We start from the raw sequence: 13221 nt of genomic DNA on the forward strand, positions 1-13221 counted from the left end.
CGAAGAAGGCTTCGAAAGAATATCCCGTGTACTTAGATGTAAGCGCACGTTCAAGAATATAAGATGGTCAACATTTCCGGAGCCCTCCACAACGGCGTCCTTCATAATCGTATTCGGGGTTTTGGGCATAAAACTCCAGCACACGTTAACTTATACAGTTTGATCGGTTATGAAGCAGAGCTATATATATATATATATATATATATATATATATATATATATATATATATATATATATATATATATATATATATATATATATATATATATATATATATATATATATATATATATATATATATATATATATATATATATATATATATATATATATATAGTTATAGTTATAGTTATAGCAGATACGTTAAAGATCCTGGTTCGCAAGGAAAATGAATTTACTACACTGCTTAAAGTTGCGTGCTGTTTTAAACTCGAAAGGTAGGATATTCCACATTTTAGTTCAAATGAATTCAATCACTCGTTCACCTTATACATCATAACGTTTTCGTTAATTCAGATTGCCTTTGAGCGCTTGTCTTGTACTGCGCGTCGGAAAACAAAGCACGTTACGAGGAATAAAGTTAGTGCACATAATTCTAGTAACTGAATTTTAAATCGTATGATTACACAGAGCCTTAGGCAATAATGCTTGCCGTGTCTGGAAATAGTAGTGAACTATATCATTGCTACTGTTTAGATTAATTTTCAGTGCCATTTTCTGTAACTTTTGTAAAGGTTGTAGGTATGTCGTTTAAGTTACGCCCCATGATTCTAAAAAAATAAATAACTGATATGGCTAACGCATAATATAGAGATTTGTGTATTTCACGGTGAAAATATTGCCTTGCTTTATCGAGGTGGGAACATCTACACGCGTATTTCCAGCACACGCTCTGAATATTCGCTTCCCGATGTATATGTTGGTCAAAAATAACGCCCAGATATTTAAGTATGTCAACTTCTTGTATAGGACTATTACTTTAGTCTAATACTTATGCGACTGGTGTCAACGTTATTTCTCCTCGAGCGAAGAACGACATACATAGGTTTACTGCTATTTAAAATTTCTTTTGAGCACCGAGTGGTAAGCACAGCTGCGTCAAGACGGAAGCCATGGACGAGAAAAACAAGCGAGTCGCATGCGCTCACCAGAGGCACATATATAGAACCCCTGGTTGCTTTTTTTACGCCTACGCCCAACGCTCTTTCTGGCTGCGAGAACTCATCCATCAAACCCTTGAGGCGCGGAAATCCCGGGATGTTCTGTCCCGCGGGCTTTTCTGACCCACCTTACCCACCTGCGCACACAAAGACTATGCATCCAAGGACGCGCCTTTTCAGCATAGGATGTACGCTTCCACGAGGGGCTAGCTACTAAGGTGGACCTTGAGGAGAGTTCCACATTCCTGTCGTGTGAACCCACTGACCATGCATTTGGTTTAAGTTTTACCTTGTGGTCTTCTTTAGCGCGCACCTAAACACATGCACGAGGATATTTACTCATTTCGTCTTTGTCGAAACGCGGTCGCCGTTGCCGGGAATCTGACCTGCGTCCTCGAGATGGAAACAGCATAATCACCAAGTTAACATGACGGGTGAGGAATGTTCCGGGAACTCCCATTTATATCCTGAGTGTACGTATACTTTGCACCTGAAAAGAAAACCCTGAAACTGCCACTTCTATTCTTTTTGTTTTCATTATCAAACTTCTCTTGGTGATCTATGTGGGTATGCTTTAAGATATAGATAAGCTTTTGTAATCAATATGCCCACTTTCCTGTTATTTTTAATGCCAATTCATTGTCACAGCTTCACTTCACTGTTTTTAATCTGTTTATGATTTATTCTTTAGATTAACCAGCAGTCTTTGTTGTTCTGGAGCTATATTGTTGAAAAATGAAATGGAATGATTATAGGAGATATATTTAAAAAAACGAAATGAGTATTGCTCTCTGAAACTTTTCAAGATTTTTGCTGGTACAAGCAAATTAGTTATTTCGGTCACATTTAAGATATTGTCATGGTAAAGCTCGACAATATTGATGAACTTGTTCGTAAACGTAACAAAATCCGAAACTAAAAATTTTTCAGCGTCGTCGCCACGTCAGATTGACGACCTATAAGTTGTTTTCGTCGTGGCATAATCAGGGGTGCTCACGTGTCACAGCGGGAACAAAGGCCGTTAACAAAGGGCGGTTATTTTAGGAGATAAATTAATTCCTCATGAGAAGAGTTTCTGTTATATATTTTTGTGTGTTATACCGGTGGACTTCCCTAGAGAAAAGTGAACCGATTACGTTTTGAGCACAAGACTGAACGAAGCAGCCGTGCATATGCTCCCGTATGTGCATGAACAGCATAGGCAGGACTTGACGACAGCACCTTGCGAATCGCTGTCTCATCAATCTTGAATAGCTCGCTTTTACCACGTAGTTATAGTGTTATAGTATTCCAAGTGTCTTTGCCAAATTATTTAAATATTGTCAGCCTCAGTTGTGTAGTATTATCGTTTATTGCTATAGCTTTTCTAAAGACGTGTGTTTAGTAATGCGCGGCGCAAATACTTGGATACGCATGAAGTTAGCAGACAACGAAGCTGGGTAACAGGGATGGTACGTCTTCATCATCGTGACAGGCACGCTTTTACGTATCGTCATACAGGATACGCACTTTTATGGTTGTACAGGACTCATTCGTAGAAGGAAAGTCGTACGCGGGTGTATATATATAGGAAATGGAATGCCTGTGGCCGAAATGACTCAATGTTTGTGTCTATATGAAGTATAGTACCGACAGAAACTAACACGTCATGCAACAGCGCTTCAGAACAATCACGAGGAAAGTTCAGCACCGATATCTATATTAAAGAGCACCTCGTTGTTTTTTGCCGATATATCAGGTCGTACAGTACCCACGCACCTGTGCGTTTCGATCTAGAACATTGACATACACGGTACGACCATTTCCTCTCTACACGCAGATCAGTTTCTGGTCCACAAACTATTGCAGAAACGTAACTCTGGTAAGGATGTGAATACCGTGTGTGGACACGTTTACTCAAAGTATACCGAATTTAGAATGCTGCTGTTAAGAATTTTTTAATAAAATTTATGAAACCGCAGCGTTCATCACCTAGGGCTTGACGCAGTCACGCAGACGAGGAAAATCTCTACAGGCTGCTGGGCTACAAACGTGCAAAGGCAGCTAGGCAAGCTTGTATAAGATATTGTAGTGAAGGAGCACGCTGGCGTCCTATACGCAGAACAGTTCACTTGCGAATGATAGATGAATGCTCTACGTCTCGATAATAATAAAAGAAGACGAGTTCATCTTCAGTTTAAATAATATACATGGACAATGTCTTTTGCGTGCACGCTCATCAAACTTCCTTGTTCTATTCCTCCCTTGCCCGTTTCGTAGTATCGTGACTCTGCGTAGTAGCAAGCTACGGCATACGATACCGCCCGACGAGAGGAAGTTGCCGTGGAAGTTAGTTTATGCTTCTGTCATGCGAACGCATGGCATAAACACGAATGCTCCTTGTAGGTCACCGTTGCTCCACGCTCTTGAATGTAAAGTGACAGTTGCCGAGCTTCATCTGTGTACACATACAATGCGAACTACGGGTGCTCTCATTTTAGACATGAAAACACGTTAGCATACGTACGCATCTGCGGCGGCTGCATTTCCGATGGAGGCGGAAATGTTGTAGGCCCGTGTGCTCATATTTGGGAGCACGTAAAAGAACCCCAAGTGGTCGAAGTTTCCGTAGTCTTCCACTACGGCGTCCCTCATAATCATATGGTGATTTTGGGACGTTAAACCCTGCATATCAAACAAAGCGCACGTACGCATTTCTGTTCAGCATCAGGGGATCGGTACTTTTTTTTTAATGCTGGACATCTTCCTTCTACCATGAGACAGAAATATAGATACCTAAGCCATTTTGATTCTCCTTGCTCTTGATCCACCATAATCGAGTGGTCATGGCGCTCGACTGCTGATCCGACGGTCGCGGGAGAGAATCGCAGCCGCTGCAAACGCATTTTGGATGCAGGCAAAATGCCCGAAGCACTCGTGCTCCAAGAATTCCAGGTGGTCGAAATTTTCGAAGCCATCAACGTCGATGTCTCTCGTAACCGTAATGTTTTGGAATCCAAAACCACAACAATTACTACATCCTTCCTCCTCGGAGCTGAAATTTGTAATGGCTGCATTATAGATGAAAGAGTGTCATTCAGAAAGCTAACCTGTCCCTCTAGCGCTTCTGTAGGGGATTCTCTTCCACGCGGGGACGTACGAGTTTAAAGCTAGGAAAAAAAAAGGCAGGGGGGCAATTCGTTTTGTTACCGCGAGGATTCTGATTTTGATGGCGAATTCTCTATACTCCAATTTTTGAACGGGGCAGGCGCTATTTTTTAAAGAGGAAGAAACACATCAGTCTCGAATAAGCTTCGGGTGCTAGAGAAAAAAAAATGAAGCAAAACTACGATTCCGCCTAGTTGGAACATACCCTTCTTGAAATGTTTGCACAGGTTTACGGATACACAGAAGTTGCACCCGTTTATGTTCTCTTCTGTGTCTCCGTAAGCCTGCGAAAACATTTCAAGAAATCTACAAAAAATGTTGACGGAACACACGCACTTAAAATGGCTTGTGTAGGACAGCGACGACAGAAAAGAACACGTCCCACGGCACCCTGATCCATGGTGTACATTCGTAGTGATTCCGCGAGTGGTAAAAAAGAAATGTTTGTTTACAACATAATTCTTTTAGTGGTACAGCTCAAACCTGAGACAGCTATTCTGGTTTGTACGGCTTTTCTTTCATTATTCCCGGCAAAGACAATCCCCTCAATTTTACGGAATAGACGTATCTTTCCTCCTCCATTACTCTCAAAAGACTGCTATTATGGAAAATGACTTGATATCGCGAATATACTAAAAAATAGCGCTAATAAAGGTATTCATCATAAAGATCAAGAAATGCGAATGCACAAGTTTATTTGCAACTACTTTTATCCATAACAACATTTGTGTTTAAAGTAATTTTAAAAAATGTAAAACTGTAAAACAATGATTCTAAAATTCCTCAAAGAGAAACAAAAAAAATCGGGTTCTGTGGGTGCACGTGGCTATGGTTATTTCTTTCTACGAACGTCTTCCACCCTACTTTGCGTTCAGTGCGCGACCGGCAACGCGGCTATTGCCCGACTAGAAAAACACATTCGCACCACAAGATTAAGTGATTGGAGAAAATGTCACTGCCGTCTGAAATTCTAATGCATGCAACACTTGCGTGTACATTAGTAGAGAGGAGTGAAAACAGTCATGCCTATATAATATGATTTCAGATGGGTATATACGTCCACTTCTGGTAGTACAAATACACGTGAATTTACGAGTTGAACAACGCGAACTGAGGCGTCAGAAGATCTTGTTTTCCTTGCAAGATACAGCCACGGAAACTTCCACAGAGCAGGATAATTCTATAGTTAACTATTGCATTCCGGGAACTGGCGTAGTAGCGTCTCTATATGAAAGTCGGCGGGAAGCTTGTGCGACTGCCGGCAATTTTAGGGCGCTGCATAATGAAACAATGAGAACGCTCGTCTTATGCAAGTCTGCCAAGGCAATTTTCTCATCACTCGCCTCACATGCAGATGACCACCGAGAACGGGGGGGGCAAAAGGTTATTTTCTCTTCTAGGAATAACAAACGCAAGTAACACATTGTTTGGAAGCGGGGTATAGATTGCCAGGCTTGGGAGTTTAGACCTGCAGAAGCGTTTGTGTTCTGTCCAGCGGGTGTTGTTTGTTGAATGCGTGCCATGTTTATGTGTGTGCATTGGAGCGGGGTAATCAAGCTTCATTCTCCCTTTTCTGCCTTTAGTTTTTCTTTGCTATTTTGTTTACATTACACGTGTCCTCGCCTGGAATAGGGCACCGAATAATGTTGACATAAGCCTCTGTTTTGTGCGATAATTCAGAATTTGGATGATGTATCGAAAAACAACATAAACAAGACGACATCCCGGCCTGTTTCAGCTAACTTGCACTTAGTAGTAATAAAGCAAACATGTGCGCCATGCATGTCGAATCGACCTTACTATTGTTCTGAGCCGTATGCATCACGTCGGTATACTTTCTCCAATGTGCCAAGCTAAATAATTAACAAATGTATTAATTTTTTATGAGTAACTCTAGCGAGAAATATATAGAAAAATTGTAGCTCCTTATCGAAAGTGTCCGAACACTTCCTCCATGCTAAAATAACTACCAGTTCCTCATGCTGGGTGAGAGTTTATATTTAAAAAGTTTATGGACTTTTAAAATACAAAATCTCACTAGAAATGTTCAATAAAAACGGTGATGCTTGTTCAGCAGTGTCGGACTACTTGATCTCATTCTATTAGGATGGCCCTGTGTATTTCGTGCCATTCTTGTCATCAAAGCGCATGGAATAAAAAAAAATGATTCGCACAAGTTAGCTTAATACACCCTGCACGGATTTTCGTAAGGTCCTCTGTAATTCTGGTTGTTTTTTTTTCACATCTTAATAGTTTATTTAGAAGAAAATAGCAAACATGAGGGGAGTACGTATATTAAGTGAGGCAACGCAACTCGTAGTAATGATGCTTGTCACTATAAGTCGATCTCTACGTTTCTAGCAGCCAGGCAATCCCATCTGCCGAGCAGAATGCTTGAGAAAAAATGGATGCAGTTGGGGGAGGGAGGGCAGATTAAAATCCTAGCAAAGAGTTGCTTATAGTGCACTAAAATTTTTCATGCCATTTTACTCGTAAGAGCCCGTCAACCAGAGGTTACTCAAGGCGAAGGCCAGCTCACACAAGGGCTTGTAAGAACACATCATCCTAATATAATGTCCACATAATAATTAAGTTAACTGCTCTATGTGAACAAGCAGCGGTCTATGCATTCGTCGTGAAAATCGTTTGTCATGGTGAAGTCCGATATTTATCTGTGCCGTCGACACTTCGCAAACGCCCTTTCCCAGTTCTATTAACTGTTCCACGATTAAACAACAGGATAGCTCTCATGCAGTGTTTGAAATCTTATAACCATCAAGGCATATTTTTTTTGTAAACGTGTTATGTTACAGACTGCAGTTGAGAGAAAAGATAACTTAATTACAAAGGAAGGAGGCGTTGCATTGAGTTATAGACACAATTGTTATTGTCTTAAAAACTTTGTGAAAGATAGAATTTTGCAGTGGACAGTTTGAACAAAGGATATAAAACGAACATTTTGACAACACCTCTCACGCATCTACTCAAAGCATTTTTCAGAATCCTCCGGTATCCGTATTTAAAATAGGACTGCATGAATGAAAGAAAAATAGATCTTGGTTTACAAATAAACGGAAGCCATGCTCCTGCTGTGCTATACTAAGTCGTGTCACGTTTATAAACGGGCCAAGCAATTTATCGTCGTACTTAGCGTCTTCATGTGGCGAGTTTAAGAGCGTGATATTTGGAGAGAAACGTATACTGACATACAAGCACTAAATACATGGCGCTGTTGTAAGCGTGTACTTTATTCTACGAGGTTTTCAACAGGGGACACATGCTCGACATATGAAACGTGCTGGTTATTCAGATTGCGAAGAAAACAACCGTCAGAATGTAATTGTAATACCAGTTGCACACAAAAAATTAATGATCTCGCGGTTACCCCTATCAATGCGCAATTGATTGAACCATCGAAGAATCGTCCCCCATTACAGAAATACACAGAGTTGGTTTCCTGGTCGCACATGAGTCATCTCACGCACTCCTACCGCGTGTGTCGCCAAATAAAGGACAGAAGTGTTGGTAAGTACACTTCGCGTTTCCCGAGAAAAAAATACTTAGTTTAGAACGAACAAAAAGAAAACACTACCGCAGTAATGGGCAGATACGAAGAGCTCATGGCTTTCACGAAATGTCTTCCTCTCGGTCTCGCGGTAGTGCACACTCCGCGTATTACATTTATACATGAGAGACTAAACACTCAAGCATTCAGTTGCAGCTGGCTCTATTTCGATAAAGTTTTATGAGACAGCGTGCATTGTTTTATTTGCCTGTCTATACGGCCAATACGGGATACATATTCTGAGGTATTGCCCACTATTTACGGTCTTGCTAATGTGGTCGCGGTGGTCTAGTGGTTAAGGTACTCGGCTGCTGACCCGCAGGTCGCGGGATCGAATTCCGGCGGTGGTGGCGGCTGCATTTCCGCTGGAGGCGGAAATGTTGTAGGCCCGTGTGCCCAGATTTGTGTGCACGTTAAAGAACCCCAGGCGGTCGAAATTTCCGGATCCCTCCACTACGACGTCTCTCATGATCAAATGGTGGTTTTGGGACGTTAAACCCTACATATCAATCAATCACTCTTGTATACTTATAAAATGGTGCAGAAACTTTTTTTTTATTTTGGAAGCGCACTTGTCCTTAGGCATATAGCGGAGTGTATGATTGATAATATCGGCTGCTAAACGTAAACGTTGCTCTCGCCGGAAATAACAAACGCATGCGTCCCGTTCCCTTTCTTCCCCTCAAACTGAAGACAAGGCTGCACACGTGTTGCTACACATCTAAGTGGTATGGTCAATACAGAACACGGAGCCGCGTCCACATGCTTGATTTGAATACTACATACTCACCTCTCTATTTCACCATCGTCATTCATTCTTTTCTCCTTTCCCCTCCCCCAGTGTAGAGTAGCAGGCTAGAGCAAGCTATGGCTCAGGCCGACCTCTCTGCCTTTCTATAAATTGACCTATCTTTTCTCTCTCTCTCTCTCTCTCTCTTAAAATGTGTGAAAAAAGTGAGGCGAACGAATTCGTCAATCGCTGATCACTTTTAGACATCTGCGGCGTTTGGTTCCCTAGTGGAAGCTCATTAATGGATGGACTAAGCAACAATTAGTAGATGTATTCAACGAAACACAGTCGGCGGTACAGGACTAAGAAAAAAAAAAACCCTTCCCCCCCCCAAAAAAAAACACACAAAAATATGTACGATGTAATAACGGTGAATGCAAACTGACGTCATAAGGCTGCCGCATGTCTCGATCTCGACTTCCGTACCCCATGGATATATGTCTCCGTCGCGTTGGTGCATATACACATTTGCAGTGATGGGCTAAGAACCGGTCGCCTTTGGGGAACGCGCAATCAATCACCGTGGAGGAATTGCCGTCGACAATAATACATTCACGGCCACCACGCCATCGGAACTACTTATGTCAGTTTCAAGCAAACCATAATGTTTTCGTGTACGGGTATATGCCAATAGTCAAGCACTTCGAGGTCACTGAGGATTCCACGCGGTGTTAGCACTTACAGCAAAATAAAGAAAATAAATAAGAAGAGACAAAAAAGTGCGAGCCTGAAAACGTGACATGTGTGGCGGCGCACGTGGACACCGATATTCACACATTCTTCGCTATCCTCTATCGTGGAGGCGCTGTGTACATTATGTACTGTGTCAATTTTTTTATGAAAGGCAACACGGCGACGCGTGGACTGCGCACTGGTTCCAAATGCACGGTTGCGATAGATGTACATTGACTACGCCCACTGCAGTGAAAAGACCTCTCCCATGATTCGTCAATTAAACCGGTCTTGTATTTTTTGCGGCTACGTTATACCTTACATGTAAATTATGTGGATATAGCTATAGGTCATTCTGTTTGTTTAATTACTGCCACTATAGGGCTAGTTTAATTGGGTGTTGAGGGTTTGATAACCCGCTACCTTATATTTTTTTTTACACATTCTTAAACGAACGCAAATTAGGGGGATCGCATAACATCCTGTCATCACCATCCAATGAAATGAAGTTCTGGTTATACCTCTGCTACGCAATGTTTAAACAAAAACCGTTTACTTGTGGGTTAAACAGAGATAGCACAATATATGCAAGTTGTGGTGGCGGTGGAGGTTGTAGTAAACTGCTGCTGCTAGACATCTTCATTTGTGCCACACAAGAACGTCTAGGTCAATATTAGTATAAGGGCAGCTTGCACCTGTAATCAAAACATCGCAATAAGCCCGCGCGCTGTTCGCAGCAGATCAAAGGTCACTATGTTTACGATCAGGTGTGCTCTTATCGGAAAGGTTAACTCAACTTTATGATGGTGCCTCCCAGCTCCCGGTATATACATAGGCGGCATTTATACGTGGCGCTTACAATGATCAAATGGGTACATGATAGTGCAAACTTGAGAAAGACTCGATAAAAGAAGTATGAGGGAACAGAAAGTCGGACGCTTAACTTCGTCTGAAAGAACAGGCCCCCACTATCTGCGCATGCAATATGCGAGTGCGATCACTGTTTGCCGATATTGATGCACGCGTGCGCATATATAGTGATAATCTGGTGGCCTGTTATTTCAAATAAACAGTCTAAGTTAGGTGCCCTACTGACCTTTCTGCGTCTTCGTACTTCTTTCTTCGAGCCCTTCTTTTCCAAGTTTGCGCTATCACGTACCCATTCGATGTTAACCAACTCGCTCAACAACAGGTCCTCCTCAACCACGTTTACAGTGATGTCGTGGAAAGCGTGCCCCATGTCGCGGCGACATGATGCCGCCTGGCCGGCTGGCCTCGGTGCCTGTTGCCGAAGCGGAGATGTTCGTGAACATGGGCTACAGCCGAGGCCCTCACGACACCGGCGCCAAAGATTATTCCTCTTCTTCCTTATTCTTGTTCACCTATATATTTATAGGCTGTTACCAGATCTCACGTAATCGCCTTGAAGGGGAAGGGGGTCGCAATCTTGCCGCTGGTTCTATATCAGCAACGAGTGGTTGTTTTGCTCGCCGCGAGATGACGCGAAAAGAGACAGTGGTTGCTCTGGCTCCCACTTGAACGTGCTGCCAGCAGCCGTCGAAGCGCGCAGGTCACGCGCTCCCGTGTTCCCTTTCATAAAAATTGACACTGTACACACTCGCCACATAACTTGTACATAATGTATTCTTCAGTGACATTGTCAAATGTGGTGGCACCGCTGCACCATTACATGCTGTCGGACTTGATCACGCTGTTTATATCGTTGTACATCACGTGCGATCACATTCCTACACTATCGGTGCATGAATGTGGTGGCACTTGACCACATTCGTGGGCTCACCTGGCGATTGCGTAAGGCACGTACAAACGTGACAGCTGTGAGAGATGTGGCTTTAATCGTATTACGACGTTCTGTCTTGGCCAGTAGCGTAGCGAGAAATATTTTACAATGGGGTGGGTGGTGGGCGTTCAGCTTTATTTTGCGTACGTTCTTGAGTTTGCATGGTTGTACAACACACATGCAGAACTCACGAATCTTTGGAAGAGGGGTTAAACACTCCATCACCCTCTCTTCCTCTATACTTCGCCAGTGGTCTCAGCGGTGGATCTAACGATTCTATATCTTATCCTAGCCAAGCTTTTTGGAGCGAGAAGCGGCAGTCCATCGTGCAATGTGCGCCAGAGTGATGCCGGAGTATACGTAGAGGACTATGTACTTTGAAATTGACAGTCATGCCTTCCCGTTTTAGTACGTTTTGTGCGAGCGTGCGCCGAATACGGCATGCAATGTCATGTTTTCTTATACAATATTTTTTTTATCAGGGACGAAGATCAGGAGGTAATACCGGATGCCGACACCATGACGTTTTACCAAATGTAAGTAAAATATTCAATGACAAGCACCTACTCGTCAATGTGTAAAGGTAGTGGGTCACCATCTAAACGATTAATCATTAAAAAACTACAAAAAAATAACGTACGTAGTAATGGAAAAGTCGCTTTCAGGTCCACGTTTTTCCTGCTTTGCGTGCCAAGCTAACGCTCGTTTTCCTTGAAGCGTCGCACCAACTTGCCCAGCAATTCACAATTTTAAAGCATTTGAGAAACTCTCCAATTCGTTTCTTTTCCATCGCTACATTGCAGTGGTCCCCCGGTACCTTCAATCTTGAGAAAACCAGGAGCGCGATCAAAACGGTATGATGTTTTCGATGTTCTAATATTCAACGAGTGATTGCCTAAATTATCTGTGGAATTTCTTATATTTTTCTTGTTACGGAACCAGGTGTTTGTACGCCCTTCTGACGGAGACATGTACGTAGATTATCTTAACCTTTATATGTTACTTTTATAGACTAGAAATCTCTCGAAGAGTGTCCTTCTCAAAAGACGTATCAGAAGGGTAAGAACAAGGGAATGCCCCTGTTACCAATAATCAATGAATTTCCGCTATTCATACTGTAACTGTGCATGCGGATGGCAGTTATTTAAATTGAGCTCGTTAGAATGTGCCATGCGTTGGCGCGCCTCAAGAAAGCTACGAAACTGAAGTTCGCTGGCCCACTTTCAGGTCGTCGGAGTCACTCGATCGTCAGTTGCGCTTCAACCTCCCTCAGCCTGGAAGGACGCTCGGAAAGAAACAGTAAGCACAGCCAGTTCGACTATATGGTGGCAAAATGCAGTAAAGTTTTACGAGACCCAATGCAACACAGTATCCAGATAGAAAGGTTAGCGATTGGCGAACCTTCATGCTGAATGTATCAGTGCTATTATTGAAATGAAGAGTAAGAAAAGAAGGTCGCAACATTTTTCCTTTAATCTTTGTTTTTGTCTTCCTTGAGGTATCGCGCTGTCGTATAAAATAAGTTATCTGGCCACCTAAGCAATTCTTACGATGTTCTCGAGTCTTGAGGAATCCCACAAGATGGTGGAGGAGTTCAGTTATTAAAGGGACAATCGACAACCACTTCTATGTCGCCCAAAGCCACAAGGAAGTCCTCACAGATTGCTCAGAAACGAAAGCTCATAGTTAAAAAAAAGGTCGTCCTGGTCTGGGAATCAACCCCAAGACCAATACCCTATCAGGATAGTCACTCTGGTAAAGTCCTTGTTGACTTCCTTCGCGCTACAAACGAGTGGTTGTATGTTATCCGCTTCAATTTTCATGATGTGTGAATGCGAGAGTGTCAGTTGTCGATGAGTGTGGTTACCTCAAGCGCGTTGCACCCAACGACAATGCGAAAGACTGTGAGCAGCTTCGGAGCAAGCACGGCGAACTCAAGACTGTTCTAGTGCATGGGCTGCTAGGCATGCAGAACCCAACCACGTGCCCAGCCCTTCACCGCAGTCTATAGTGCTGTGCGAATTCGAAAATGGAGTGGTTGCGATGGCGGCTGACAGTCTGGTAGACTTGAACACAATGCGGCAA

This window comes from Rhipicephalus microplus, chromosome 1 (assembly GCF_043290135.1).
Source record: "Rhipicephalus microplus isolate Deutch F79 chromosome 1, USDA_Rmic, whole genome shotgun sequence".
Taxonomy (NCBI): domain Eukaryota; kingdom Metazoa; phylum Arthropoda; class Arachnida; order Ixodida; family Ixodidae; genus Rhipicephalus; species Rhipicephalus microplus.